This window comes from Primulina eburnea, chromosome 10 (assembly GCF_022965805.1).
Source record: "Primulina eburnea isolate SZY01 chromosome 10, ASM2296580v1, whole genome shotgun sequence".
NCBI classification, from domain to species: domain Eukaryota; kingdom Viridiplantae; phylum Streptophyta; class Magnoliopsida; order Lamiales; family Gesneriaceae; genus Primulina; species Primulina eburnea.
Genome location: NC_133110.1, coordinates 4,319,084 through 4,336,123, shown reverse-complemented (window position 1 = coordinate 4,336,123; position 17,040 = coordinate 4,319,084).

Sequence of the window (17,040 nt, the reverse complement as noted above, 5' to 3'; positions counted from 1 at the left end):
GAATTGATATATACTACTCATATCAAGAAGTTGCATCTTTTTTTAGGGAACTCATCACATAAGAACTCCAAAGTGAAGCGTACTCGACTTGAGGCAGTTTTCTGAGATAGGTGATTTCTTAGAAAGTTTTGTATGATACATGTGAATGATGACATAACCACGCTGGAAATACTCCTCTTGGTACAGTGAAAACAGTCGTCGAATTTTGGGCAATACCGCGCTTTTGCAGAATTTTATCATTTTAGAGGTTACGTTGTAAAAACGATTATATTTGATGGTATTTATAATATAAACTGATTTTGGTTTATACTGTACTATGAGGCTTGTTGTTTGGTGATTAGTGATTGTTGAACAACGTCAGTGTCGACTACCCTCGGTCTCGGAGCGTGACACAAGATACCTAGCCTCCGTATAAATATCAAGTATTATATGTGGTTTTACTTCATTCATTACTTGCTTGCACAACTTTATATACTCGCACTTAAGTTTGCTTTCTGAACTGACTTAAATATCAGAGGGACTATGCCCAAATCCTCTCCAACGTCCTTGACGTTTGTTTGTCTATACATAAATCCAGCTCAGGAGATTACCAATCAGATAAACGTTCTACTCGAATAATATTGAATGAAGGGAAGCTCGGCCAAGACATTTGCGACAAAAATTATCATATTTTAACTCATCAGACCGAACCCAAATCACATAAATTTTGTTGCATCTATCATATTCATTATGTATTTGATAGTTATTTATAGGCAATTTGATATATAATGTGTATAGGGTTTTGTTGCAGGACCACTGGTCCTCGACAGTATTCACAAGGATAAGAGAACCAATCTGATTACATAAAGTGATTAATCTATTATATATAATTAATTAATAATGAGAATAAAAACGTGAATTCCAACATCACTATAAATTAGAAATATTTTTGCGGTGATCTCAAACTTAAAACTTTGGTAATCGAACTCATTATGTAATATGTTTTTGAATTCTCCAGAATAAATTTATATATATATATATATATATATATATATATATATATATATATATATATATATATATGATGCCACCCGGGTCGAACAGTGGAGTCGGGTAGGGAACTCTACCAGGTAAGCTATCAAGAATACGAGAAGAAATATGAGCTAAGACGGCGGACTGGAAAGAAGATTCTTCGTTGGCCTTTGAAAGATCTGCCAATAAGAAAAACAACCACGTGAATGGGCGTCGGAGGGGGTCCCCGGCATGGCCACTCCGATGCTTAAGTCAGCAGGGTACTCAAGCAATAAAACCAATGTAGCCAAGTGATGGCTGTGATATTGGTGTGCAATAAATGAGTGTGTTAAATGTTCATTAATATCTGAATGAAGGAATAAATGCAAAACCTGGTATTTATAGTGGAGGAAATAATGATGACCTCGTTTTTTGGGACGTGCGCATTAAATATACTAGGGTGGCTGATTATACCCTATTGTTATGACATGTCAAATCATATATTAGTCATATCCCATCTGTCCAGTCACTCATTAATGTTAACAGGTCGGCCGCGTGTATTTTATTAAGTCAACATCATTAAATGCCTCTCTCGCTTCGAGATGTCAGAAGAGAAGTTATACCAGAACTCTGGTGCTATGTCCTGAATCAACCACTCGGGAGATGGGCTGTCCTGACCCGGGCATCGCTCATGGGCCTGACCCATGACCCGAGCATTCATATGTCCCGGGCAGTTGATCCCGGGAATGCTCGGGTCATGGGTCAGGCCCATGAGCGATGCCCGGGTCAGGACAGCCCATCTCCCGAGTGGTTGATTCAGGACATAGCACCAGAGTTCTGGTATAACTTCTCTTCTGACATCTCGAAGCGAGGGAGGCATTTAATGATGTTGACTTAATAAAATACACGCGGCCGACCTGTTAACATTAATGAGTGACTGGACAGATGGGATATGACTAATATATGATTTGACATGTCAGAACAATAGGGTATAATCAGCCGCCCTAGTATATTTAATGCGCACGTCCCAAAAACGAGGTCATCATTATTTCCTCCACTATAAATACCAGGTTTTGCATTTATTCCTTCATTCAGATATTAATGAACATTTAACACACTCATTTATTGCACACCAATATCACAGCCATCACTTGGCTACATTGGTTTTATTGCTTGAGTACCCTGCTGACTTAAGCATCGGAGTGGCCACGCCGGGGACCCCCTCCGGCGCCCATTCACGTGGTTGTTTTTCTTATTGGCAGATCTTTCAAAGGCCAACGAAGAATCTTCCTTCCAGTTCGCCGTCTTAGCTCATATTTCTTCCCGTATTCTTGATAGCTTACCTGGTAGAGTTCCCGACCCGACTCCACTGTTCGACCCGGGTGGCATCAATATATATATATATATAAAGTTTAATTACATACAAAACTTATTAACACAAATATAATCATAAACTAAAGTTTTTTGATGAAGTCATAATGATAACTTTGAGATTATAAAAAAAAGAAAAAGAAAAATCTAAGTTTCTTGTGAATAGTTATAATCTTGGTCTTCTGAAGTGTATCTATCTTTTAAAAATAATATTTGAAATTTGGATTTATGAGAAAACACCAAAAAACGATGCTACTAAAATATGATCGGCTATTACCTATGTCACAATGCAAACCAACGGCCTAATTTAATCGTCAATAATTCATTATTGGGATTTTTGTGTGTGTATTCATTTTGTAATAATATTAATAATAATATATCTTGCTAAAAATCTTGATTTATAATCTAATTTTTTTTTTTTTATAAATGGGATGGGTAAATCTCAAACCCAAACGGTCTAAAGGTAGACGCAAAATACCTAATTATTATGGAACGATAATCGTTCATATTGGATAGAGTGAGTCTAATGTGAGATCGTCTCACGGATCTTAATCTGTGAGACGGGTCAACCTTACCCATATTCACAATAAAAAGTAATACTTTTAGCATAAAAAGTAATATTTTTTCATGAATGACCTAAATAAGAGATCTGTTTCACAAATATGACTCGTGAGACCGTCTCACACAAGTTTTTGTCTATTGGATAAAAAAAACAAGAACATAACGATTGATTTGTTATTACGATTTAAAAATTTTGAATGACATTATTACGACCATGACCAAGCCAAAGGCAAAAGCTAGTGGCAGAAACAGTTGTCATTAAGAGTGGTGACGTCATAATTTCAATTTCCAAATTGTAAAAGTGGGATAGCCCAAATATCAACGATCCATTACGATATGATTGTTTCGACGGCCCAATACACATTCCCACATACTCCCCGAGGGACAAATATACATCATGATTGGTCGTTTAAAGTTTTTAAAATAACGTTTATAATAATTAATTTTGCGTTTTAATTATTTCCTAAAATTCTATTTATAAATTTTTTTATTATTAATTTTATACTAATCGTTGATGATCCTATTTGGATTGATTTTATTTTTAAATATGAGTTCGATTGTATTTATATATCATTAATATGTTTTAAATTACGATGAGAAATAAACTAGGTGGTGACATTTGGGATAGTGGTTCTCATGTGAGACCGTCTCACGGATCTAAATATGTGAGACGGGTCAACCTTACCCATATTCACAATATAAAGTAATACTCTTAGCATAAAAAATAATATTTTTTCATGGATGACCCAAATAAGATATCCGTCTCCCAAATACGACCTGTGAGACCGTCTTACACAAGTTTTTGCCCATTTGAGAAATGGAGATTCGTTTGTAAAGTCAACGTACGACTGTAACTTGAAGTCGTTGTAAGTTTATACTCTATACGTATGCAACTTTCATGTATACGTAGGTTTCGGAGAAGAAGTCAAAAATTCCCTTTTATCCAACAAAAACAAGTTTCGATAATTATTCTTACAAGAATATCCAATCCATTTTTTTCTTTGTTCTACCTTCACCCGTGGGGCCTCTAATATTCTTTAAAGATTTTGAAATAAGTATCAGTGTAGGCGTCGTTAGAACCTCCAATATAATTTTTTAATTTTTTTAAAAATATTATTTAATATATTTTTCAACCAATTTATACAGGAAGAATATAGAATCAAAATCGACGAATTATTGGAGAAATACAGATAAAAACAAAAAAAAATTCGTATATTTTGGTAAAAAAGAAAAACGCATCATCTTGGAAGGCGGGCGCCCGCCTACCGTCGGCCGGTTTTTGAAACACTGATAAATATATTGGTGCCAGACTACTGTACTCATCGGCGCATCGCCATTTCTTAGGATTAGTTAGGATATTGGAAGAGAAAAGAAGGGAAGATAATCAGATCTGTAATCACAATTCTTTCTCCAGTCTCCACGTACGTATATCTATCTACATACAGTTTTCTGTAAATCAATTTGAGTCTACGAGATTTATTGAACACTATAACACAACGGACTCTTTTATTATTAATCACAAATAGCTGTCATCCTAAGAACAGAATCTAACATGAAATCCCAATGGAAAAAAAAAACTGAAACCATGCCATGCTACAAACAGGAAAAACCTCGAAGAAAGACCAAGTCCGAAAGACATGCATATTACATGGAATATCTTCTGATCTATGAAGTTAGTGCCTTTTAAAGTAAGGGACCAAAAAATGGAGGAAACAGTTGCCTAATATACGAAAGAGAAGGGAGAATGTTGAGTATATTAGAATAAAAGTGTATTAGCGCTTCTTACTTAGGTTTTACGTCTTTTAGTATGCATATAAATAGTGTTGGGCTTGTAATTGTAAGTTCGGTTGATCCAATAATAATAATAATCAGAGTTCTTCAACCGCTACGAGATCGACTTCAACATGGTATCAGAGCAAGGAGAGTTTGATCCACGGATTCAGCTAAATACCGCGTGACTGGTGATTTGCCATAGATCGCGTTCAATTCTTCTCAGCTGTGATTGAAGATTCTTTTTGTTTTTTAGCTCAGCTCCTGCAATTATGGCAAATTCTAGCAATTTCAACGATCCGATGACCATCCATGCTTCGGATACTCCAGGTTTGAATTTGATTAATGAGCAATTAACTGGAGTTGAGAATTACGGAATTTGGAGTAGAGCAATGTTGATTGCGTTGCGTGCGAAGAATAAAATTGCTTTCATTGATGGTACATGTAAGCGACCAGCTGCGGGTAATCTCATGTTGCAACAATGGGAACGTTGTAATGCTTTGGTATTATCGTGGATTATGAATTCAGTCTCGAAAGAAATTTTTGGCGGAATAGTGTATTCTACCGAGGCTTCGCTTGTCTGGACAGATCTTAAGGATCAATTTGATAAAATAAATGGCTCCAGAATTTTTTCGCTTCATCGTGATATAGGACGTTTGGTACAAGGCAATAATCCAATCTCTACATATTACTGCAAATTGAAGACCTTATGGGATGAATATTCTTCCCTGGTTACCCTGCCTTCTTGTGAATGTGCTACGGCAAGGAAGTATGTTGAGCATGATCAACAACAGCGATTGCTGCAGTTTTTAATGGGATTAAATGAGAGCTATGTGCATGTCAGGAGCCAAATTCTTATGATGACTCCTATGCCAACTGTTGGTCAAGCTTTTTCTATGCTGTCACAAGAAGAATCACATCGTTTGCTCTCTTCGCATGAAGCTCCAGCATCAGTCTTCTATTCCATGCAGCATAAGGACAAGAGTACAGAGCCGAAGAGAGAGTTGAAATGTGATTATTGTCATTGGACTGGACATACAATTGATTACTGTTTTCGCCTCAATGGATATCCACCAGGGCACAAGTTATATAAACCTCAGCAAGGGAAGCCTTACACTAAGAAGTTTGGCAAGGAATTTCATAACAAAAAGGTGCAGCGAGATGTGAATATGGTGGAAGAAGGATCTGTTGACACACCACAATCAGGCACACCGAATGGTGCTCAATTTTTTACCGCTGCTCAGTATGCAGAAATTTTGAAGTTGCTTGGAAGTACTGGTGTCACTTCAACCACACAGCCAATTGTGAATATGGCAGGTAAAACTTCTCACTTACTTCACACCTCACAAGCTTGGATAGTGGACACTGGAGCAAATGAGCATATGGTGGGAGATATATCGTTATTACACAATTCGAAGTCTATAGCAGATTCCACTAAATCCGTGAGAATGCCAAATGGTAGCCAAGCCTTAATTAGCAAGATAGGGACAGTACCTATAACCAATGATCTCTCCCTTGAAAATGTGCTCTTTATTCCCAATTTCAGATTCAATCTCTTGTCCATTTCCAAATTTACCAAGCATCACCATTGCTTTGTCACCTTTTACCCTTTCTTTTGTTTATTTCAGGACCTCAAGACTGGGAAAATAATGGGGATTGGTAAAGAGGAGGGTGGACTTTATCACTTGGCTTCGGGTTGTCTATCTACACCAAAACTAGATCTTTTGCCTCTTGAACCAAGATGTAATACCTTGACAGTAGATAAGTCCTTTATTTCTCATTCTTCTGTCAACATTTGTGATTGGCATAAACGTTTGGGTCATATGTCTTTTTCTAGAATGAAGTTACTGCCATTTATGTCCATTGTTGATACTTTACCACATTGTTCCGTTTGTCCTGTATCAAAGCAGTCTCGGCTGCCCTTTCCTTCCGAACGCAACAATAAAACTTCTCAAGTGTTTGAACTCGTACACATGGATATATGGGGTCCATTTAATACTCCCACATATAATGGAGAAAAATATTTCTTGACCATTGTAGATGATTTTTCAAGAGGTACATGGGTGTTCCTTATGCATTCCAAACTTGATACACTTGGGATGATTCGTTTTTTTCTTGCCATGGTTGATACTCAATTCTCAACTAAAGTCAAAACCATTAGAACAGACAATGCAAAAGATTTTTTCAATTCTGGTTGCACAAATCTTTTTCAATCTCTTGGGATAATCCATCAAAGCTCTTGTCCATACACTCCTCAACAAAACGGTTTGGTGGAAAGAAAACATAGACATATCCTTGATGTGGCTAGATCTTTGAAATTTCAGTCTTCTATCCCATTGAGATACTGGGGTGATTGTGTACTAACGGCAGTTTATCTCATCAATAGGACTCCTACCCCAATTTTGAGCAATAAGACACCTTTTGAGATCCTTTTCCATAAGCCCCCTGTATTTGATCACCTACGAATTTTTGGTTGTTTGTGTTATGCTTCTATTTTACCAGGTGGGCATAAATTTTCTCCTAGAGCCACTCGTTGTGTTTTCTTGGGATACTCGGCTGTACAAAAGGGATATAAGGTCCTAGACTTGCATACCAAGCGAGTGTTTGTTTCTAGGGATGTAATTTTCCATGAGAATGTTTTCCCTTTTGTGTTTGAACAATCTCAGGTTCCTGTCTTTCCATGTCCTGCTTCCTTTACAGAAGAGGGGTCTTCATCAGTTCACACTGAAGCTGTTACCTTAGCCCCCATCACTCAACCTGGAACAGCCCCTGATCCACCATTAAGAAGGTCTTCTAGAACCTCTGTTCCCCCCATTTGGTTGAAGGATTTTTCTTGTCCTCAACTAACCAAGACCAATTCAGCAATGTGTCCTTACCCCATCTCTAAGTACTTGACCTATTCGAACTTTTCTTCCTCATATCAAAGCTATATTACAGCTATGTCTTCAGTCACAGAACCACATTCCTACCATGAGGCTATCACAGATTCTAGATGGCAAGATGCTATGAGCTTGGAATTGGCAGCGCTTGAAAAGAATCACACTTGGGATGTGGTTGATTTGCCATTGGCTGTCAAGCCTATTGGATGTAGGTGGGTTTACAAGGTTAAATTTAAATCGGATGGGACAGTGGATCGTTTTAAAGCAAGGCTTGTGGCTAAGGGTTATACACAGCAGCCGGGGATTGATTTTCATGATACATTTTCACCCACGGCAAAGATTGTAACTATTCGATGCCTCCTGAAAGTGGCAGCTGTCAATCGTTGGCCGCTTTTACAGATGGATGTTACTAATGCATTCTTGCAAGGAGATTTGGATGAAAATATATATATGACGCTCCCGGAAGGTTATAAGGGGCATAATGCCACCAAGGTCTGCAAGTTAAGAAAATCCTTGTATGGATTACGTCAAGCCTCTCGACAGTGGAACACTAAGTTCGCCGAGATCATGATTGAAGCAGGGTTTCATCAATCCCAGCATGATTATTCGCTATTTGTCAAACGTGAATCAGCTTGTATCACTCTTCTTATCGTCTATGTCGATGATATTGTTATCACCGGGAGTAGTTCGAAGGAAATTCAAGTGCTTCAGAATTTTTTACATTCGAAACTTCAGATCAAGGATCTTGGAACCTTGAGATATTTCTTAGGGATTGAAGTTGCAAGATCCAAAGCAGGAATTTACTTAAATCAACGCAAATATGCGCTGGAATTGATAGCCGAAACGGGTGTAGCAGGTGCTCGGCCTTTCGACACACCAATGGAACAGAGTAAGAAACTCACAAGTCACGAGTTAGATGTAATCATGCATAAGTCTGTTCTTACAGGTTCTGCAGATGTGTTGTTGGAGGATGCAAGTATATATAAACGGCTTGTGGGCCGATTACTATACTTGACCATTACGAGACCAGATATATGCTATGCGGTACAACATTTAACTCAATTCATGCATTCCCCAAAACAATCGCATATGGATGCAGCCATTCGTATAGTCAGATACCTTAAAAGATCGCCTGGTTTAGGTGTCATGTTGTCTGTGAATATCACCGATTCTCTTGTTGCTTACTGTGATTCAGATTGGGCTTCATGCCCGATGACACGTCGCTCTCTCACAGGTTATTGTGTTAAGTTAGGCGATTCTATACTGTCATGGAAGACTAAGAAGCAACACACCGTCTCTAGATCCTCCGCCGAAGCTGAATATCGGGCAATGGCCTCCACAACCTGTGAAGTGGTGTGGATTTCAGGTTTGCTAAAGGATATGGGCCTGAATTTGAGAGCTCCGACTACTCTTTTTTGTGATAATACTGCTGCTATACACATTGCAGCAAATCCCATGTATCATGAACGTACAAAGCACATTGAAATTGATTGCCATTTGGTACGTGAACGAGTGAAAGATGGTACGATAGTTACCGCACACATTCCCACTACCGAACAACTAGGTGACATTTTCACTAAAGCTTTGGGAGGGCCTCAACACTCTTATTTGTTATCCAAAATGGGTGTCTGTGATCTTCATCAACCTCACCACTGAATATTGATATGTTGGCTGTTTTCTTTCTTCTCCTTTCAAGGTTGCATTGTTGTTTGAATTGCAACCTTGAGGGGGGGATGTTGAGTATATTAGAATAAAAGTGTATTAGCGCTTCTTACTTAGGTTTTACGTCTTTTAGTATGCATATAAATAGTGTTGGGCTTGTAATTGTAAGTTCGGTTGATCCAATAATAATAATAATCAGAGTTCTTCAACCGCTACGAGATCGACTTCAACAGAGAAGATCCGACGCTTGATGGCTCCTCGGACAGGCAACGGGGGGTAGGAACTGGTAGTGTATGGCTTCATGAGCTTATTCTTGTCTGAAAATTTGCGGTGCAAAAAAAAAAGAGCGCAAAGGGCAATTTATACAAATTAATTAAGAGATCATGGGGGGGGCGGGGAGGCGATGTTTCTACGAAGTTTCTCTCTTTCTGGTTACCTACGTTGAAGAAACCCACCTGTGCTAACTATACTTAATGTAATCATAGTGTTAATGTTCATGTAAATTTGTTTAAATTAATTAATCCACATTTTATGAGTTAAATTGATTACTTCACATAATTCATAAACGTCCCAAACGACAAACCTTACTTTTTTTAATAATTGATTTGACAATTGCGCCGAGTTTCTACTTCAGTTTGCTAATCTAAAGGAATATCACAAATTATATTTTATATTGATTAAAAAAATGTATATTTTATATAAGGCAAAAATTTGTGTACTCGTCGTATTTTGTGATACGGATCTCTTATTTGAATCATCCATGAAAATTATTACTTTTTATGCTAAAAGTATTACTTTTTATTGTGAATATCGGTAAGATTGACACGTCTCACAGATAAAGATTAGTGAAACCGTCTAACAAGAGACCTACTCTTTATATAATCGATTCACTTATTTTAGAACAATATTATATTGGGCAATATATTTTGTATCTTGTAGAGGAGTCGGCGGAGGGTGGTTGGTCAAGTCAGTGATGTTGGTTTCTGATGAATTTCATAAACACAAGAACAAGTCAAACAATCGGGAATAAATAATAGAAGATGAAAAAAAAAAATAATTATCAAAATCAAAATTCGAAAATTTGATGTATCAAAACTCAAAATTAGATGAATCATGACAGAACAAAAAAAATCATTTTCCCTGAAATTATATAACAAGATCATTTTATTCTGATCAGTTTTCGGCTTCGAATTTGAACGGTTAATTTTTTTTTATAAATGATATCAATATATGTTGTGAATTCAATCCTGACTATTTGGAAATATGTTTAATTCCATTAACATTTCAATGATTTTAATAGTTTTTATTTGATCATTTATTTTGTTTTTGGGTCTTCATTAATTAACCAATTAATATCATACATACATAAACATATATATATATATATATATATATATATATATATATATATATATATGTGTGTGTGTGTGTGTGTGTGTGTGTGTTTATATTTAATTTTTGAGCATATATACTTTCTCTTTTGTTTATAGATGAGTGGATATGTTAATTCGTTATGATATAAATTAAATCTATCGGTTTTCTGTCTTTTGGATAAACATAAGAATAGAAATAATAAAAATAATCTTAATCATAATATTAATAATTTATTATTCAAAAGCCTCCTCCCTCAGTCGTATGAAGAACTGGCCGTCATTAAAACAAAAGGAAGATTGAATGGGAACATAATTTTCTTGTCAATCAAATCACATCAAAATTTTTATTGGCTGTTCAAGTAGTCATTCAACTAGAATGTGATCTTAGCTATGTTGATTCTTATGTTTTATAAATCAGACGATCTTTGATTCAACATAACGAAACCACTTTAAACTACATTCGACACACGACGAACGCTGTAGATTTACTGGAACTTTTGTTATTTCTCAAACAACTTCCTTTGTTTGAAAAACCATAGATTTTTCTTTTCGGTTTGTAAATTTTGTAATCAAATATACTCATCAATCTCAATAATATTATATGTTATATAATAAAATAATAATAATAATAATAATAATATTTTATAAGTACGAGCCAACTAACTATAATAATAAGTATATCAGTATCGCTGCAAATAGAATCTACCCACAAAGATGGTCAGGTTAAAATATCTCTAATTAAATATTTGTCGTCGAATCTTTATGATACTATAATTTATTATCAGCATATTAAATAGTTCATTCGAAACATTAAATCATCCACCTTCTTTTTTTTCTCATTAAAATTTCAATAATCAAGAACTTATACTTCAATTTTCGTTGCTACGAACAAATCTTTTATTTCTTTCTTTTTTCTGTTTCTTGGTCGAGCGTAACAAGTTTTATATATATATATATATATATATATATATATATATATATATATATATATATATATATATATATATATATTAGCAAAGAATGGAGAGATGAAAGGTCAATTAATTGTGTCTAGCAATGGGACCAAGCATAATCTAGAAATCAGATGATGATGTTCGGGTAGATTGGATGAGTTGGATAGACAAGATGTATACTTTCCCTGTGAAGATTTTTATCTGATGAGATGAGTCTGACTTGATTTGGTGGGATGACCTCGGGTGGTCTGGTCTGATGGATGAGTTCATGTGGTCTGATCTGGCTCGATAGTATGATCTCGAGTGATCTATCCTGGTCTCCAGAGTTGTCTAGCTAACTGAAGGGATGATCCCGAGTGATCAGACCTTCCTTGAACAATTAACGTCAATATATATATATACACAAGCATCATCAATATATATACACACTCACGGTAGCAGCCTGGACAACTAACATTGAAGAACTGTCGGAGAATAATCAGAAGAAAAAACCCAAAATCTTATATAAATTCGAATATTTTTGTAACTCAGCATAAATTTTTATATCTCACTAGCCATTTTTTAAACCCATTTGCGACATGCGATGGATCCATTCAATTCAACATAACTTTAAAAATAAATTGATGACAGCGACGTGCGAGAGCGGAAAAATGTCTAGCCATAATGCTCCCACGCGTCCTGTTTTGACTAAATTTTATTAAGAAAATTATAATTTTGATTTTTTAATATTAATTTTTTATACTATCTTTCGAATTTGTTTGTTATTTTTGATATATTAGGTAAAATTTTAGTTTTTTTTAATATTATGTGGATGTGATACCGACGTGATAACGACATAATTATGTTAGGAAAAAACTTGTGTGAGACGGTCTCACGGGTCGAATTTGTGAGACGGATCTCTTATTTGGGTCATTCATGAAAAAATATAATTTTTTATGCTTAGAGTATTAGTTTTTATTGTGAATATGGGTAAGTGTTGGATAATATGAGTGTTTTTAGTTTAGTTTGTTATTTTCATATTTGAAAATTAGTTTTAACTTATCAACTAGATTAGATTAATTTGTTGTAACAACTTTCTGTTCCTTCTTTTATGTATTCTTATCCTTGTAGTGCATCTATATAGTGTACGTATGAGATGGAATAAAGGAATTCAATTCTGCTCTCTTCATTTCTCTCATGGTATCAGAGCAGGTTTGTTATATCACATATAATTCCACATCTTTTCTCCTTGTTTCTTCAATATGGCTGGCAAAGAAACATCTCCAAACTCTTCAACCCTTATCAAAACCGATCTTTACGCTATTCATCATTCTGATAGCCCTTCAACAGTGCTTGTTACTCCTTTATTGACCGGAGACAATTATGGTTCATGGAGTCGTGTGGTAACAATGGCACTCCGTGCTAAAAACAAGTTTGGCTTTGTTGATGGATCTCTTCAAAGGCCACAAGAAAAGGATGATTTTTCCAATTGGGAACGGTGTAACGACTTAGTTGGGAGTTGGATTCTTAACTCCGTTTCACCGGAAATACGTCCAAGTATCTTGTATGCTGAAACTGCAGCTCAGATCTGGACGGATCTTAAGGATCGTTTTTCTCAATCAAATGCCCCTAAGATCTATCAATTGAAACAATCAATCTCCACTCTCAAACAAGATGGTATATCTGTTTCTCTCTATTTCACACAACTCAAATCTCTGTGGGATGAACTCAACTCCATTATTTCTATTACTCCATGTATTTGCGGCAATGCTAAAAGTATTCTTGATCAACAAAATCAAGATCGTGCCATGGAGTTCCTTCAAGGCCTGCATGATCGTTTTTCAGCTATTCGCAGCCAGATTTTTCTAATGGAGCCTTTTCCTTCAATTCAACGCATTTATAATTTGGTCCGTCAAGAAGAAAAACAACAAGAGATTAATATCCGAACTACTCCTAATGTTGATTCAGCAGCACTTCAAGCGTATAAGCCGCCTTCTCGTTTTTCGGGAAAACGCCAACGCCCTTTCTGTGAGCATTGCAACAAGCATGGTCATACTCTTGCCACATGCTATCAGATTCATGGCTTTCCCGATACGCAAGTCAAGAAATCAGCAACCTCATCCGGCTTTGCAGATATGCAGATGAAGAAAACAGAGCCGCCTTCCGCTACTTTTGCTAGCCAATTAACGTCTGAACAATACAATAAACTCCTTGCACTTCTCGCCAAGGACGAATCTGGAGGTTCATCGATCCACTTGGCAGGACCGAGCAACGAAGAAGATGATTGGTCGGGGTAGTGCTCGTAATGGCCTCTTCTATTTAGATGCAAACTTAAATTTAAATTCTGCATTTTCTTTCAAGCAATGTAATAAATTTGACCTATGGCATTCTCGCCTGGGTCATCCATCTAGGTCTCGTTTTGATTTTATTGTTAAGAATTCTCTAAATATTTTTTCTAATAAAGACTTTATTTGTGACGTTTGCCCGCGTGCTAAACAGTCACGACTCCTTTTCCCTCGAAGTACGTCTTGTTCTTCTCATTGTTTTGAATTAATTCATGTTGACATTTGGGGACCTCTTTCTATACCTTCTCATAATGGATCTCGTTTTTTTCTTACTATCGTTGATGACTATTCACGATGCACTTGGATTTACTTATTAAAACATAAATCGGAAACATTTAATATGTTGATTCATTTTTTTAATCAAATTAATCGTCAATTCAATAAGAAACTTTCTCGCATCAATTCTGGCAATGGGGGAATTTTCCTCCCTCAACTTCAAACTATTCGCTCAGACAATGGTTCTGAATTTCTTTCCGTCCAAATGCGTACTTGGTTTCATGATAATGGTATTATTCACCAACGTAGTTGTGTTGGAACCCCCCAACAAAATGGCATTGTCGAACGTAAGCATCGACATTTACTTGATGTCGCCCGCGCCTTACGATTTCAAGCAAACTTGCCTATTTCTTTTTGGGGTGACTGTATTCTCACAGCTGCTTTCATCATTAACAAACTTCCAACTCCAGTCCTTCACTATAAATCACCTCATCAAGTCTTACTTGGGAATGTTCCATCATACTCATTTCTTCGTGTTTTTGGATGTTTATGTTTTGCAAAAAATATGAATATTCGCCATAAATTTGATGAGCGGGCCAGGCCTGGAATTTTTGTTGGATATCCATATGGTCAAACTGGGTATCGTATATATGATTTCCAGACTCGTCAAATATACGTTTCTCGCGATGTTGTATTCCACGAATCAACTTTCCCGTATCATGATCTCCCTTCTCCTTCATCAAAAAATTCAATCTCCATCACCCCAATCGATGATAATGAATTTTTTGATTATAACATACAGTCGATTAATACATCTCCTAATATTTCTTCTAGCAATCCAATTCAACATAATGTAGTTGATCACCCCAATGATTCTTCAGTGGACATTCCAACATCTTCTCCGGTTGATAACTCTACCAATTCCCTTCCTCCAGAGTCTTCTCCTATAACCAATAATCATCATCATAGAATCCGACGTCCACCCACCCATTTGAAAGATTACATTTGCAATCATATTTCTCTTTCGACCGATTTTCCGCTTGCAAATTATTTTTCCTTAACTCATATGAATCATTCTCATCGTGTATTTCTCACTAATCTTATTACAAACAATGAACCAAAATCTTTTTCTGAAGCCATGAAATCTGTCGAATGGCGTGATGCCATGGCCAAGGAAATTCAAGCTCTTGAATCCAACAATACTTGGTCTTTATGTTCACTTCCGAATAATAAATCACCTATTGGTTGTAAATGGGTTTACAAAATAAAATATCGGTCAGATGGTTCTGTTGAAAGATATAAAGCTCGTCTAGTTGCCAAAGGCTACACTCAAGTAGAAGGTATCGATTATCACGATACTTTCGCACCAGTAGCCAAACTAGTCACTGTTCGTCTTCTCCTTTCCATTGCTGCAATAAAAAGTTGATCTTTACACCAACTTGATTTCAACAATGCATTCCTACAAGGTGATCTTAATGAAGAGGTCTATATGAAACTTCTTCCAGGATTCTCTCATAAGGGTGAGCCTCGCATATGCAAATTAAACAAATCTATATATGGTCTTAAACAAGCTTCTCGTCAATGGTTTTCTAAATTCTCAGGCACACTTATTGAACACGGTTTTCATCAATCTATTTCAGATTATAGTCTTTTTACATATATACGTGATCAGATTTCTATTTTCATTCTCGTATATGTCGATGACATTATTATCACTGGAAACAATGATAATGCAATTTCTGATATCAAGAATTTTCTTGCTCAATCTTTCTCCATTAAAGACCTAGGTAATCTTAAGTATTTTTTAGGTATTGAAGTGTCCCGTTCTAAACAAGGGATTTTTTTATGCCAACGAAAATATACTCTTGATATCTTATCTGATTATGGAATGACTGGATCTCGGCCATCTGATTTTCCTATGGAACAACACCTTCGTTTGAGATCAAATGATGGCACTCTTCTTTCTGATCCAACAGTTTATCGTCGACTTATGGGGAGACTTCTATACCTCACTGTAACTCGACCCGATATTCAATTTGCCGTAAATGTACTTAGTCAATTCATGCAATGCCCTTACTCTAGTCATCTCGATGCTGCATATCGAATTCTTCGTTATCTAAAAGGAACTGTGAGTAAGGGTTTATTTCTTCCTGCTTCTAGTTCTCTTACTTTGGTAGGATACGCTGATTCTGATTGGGCTGGTTGTCCAACTACTCGTCGATCCACCACTGGTTATTTCACCATGCTTGGTTCTTGCCCCATTTCTTGGAAAACCAAGAAACAATCCACAGTATCTCGTTTCTCTGCAGAAGCTGAATATCGTTCTCTAGCTGCACTCACTTCTGAATTACAATGGTTAACATATATTTTTTCAGATCTGGGCATCCATCATGCAAGACCAATTTCTGTTCACTGTGATAGTCAAGCTGCAATTCACATTGCCGAGAACCCCGTATTTCACGAGCGCACAAAACATATTGAGATTGATTGTCATTTTGTACGGAAAAAAATTCAGGCGGGTCTTATTGCTCCTGTCTACCTACGTTCTAGTGATCAATTAGCAGACATCTTTACCAAACCTCTCGGTGGTGATGCGCTTCGTCGGCTACTTCCCAAGTTGGGCGTTCTCGACATTTCAATCCCGACTCCAACTTGAGGGGGGGTGTTGGATAATATGAGTGTTTTTAGTTTAGTTTGTTATTTTCATATTTGAAAATTAGTTTTAACTTATCAACTAGATTAGATTAATTTGTTGTAACAACTTTCTGTTCCTTCTTTTATGTATTCTTATCCTTGTAGTGCATCTATATAGTGTACCTATGAGATGGAATAAAGGAATTCAATTCTGCTCTCTTCATTTCTCTCAGTAAGGTTGACCCGTCTCACAAATTAGTATCCGTGAGACGGTCTCACATGAGACCAACTCATTATGTTATATAGA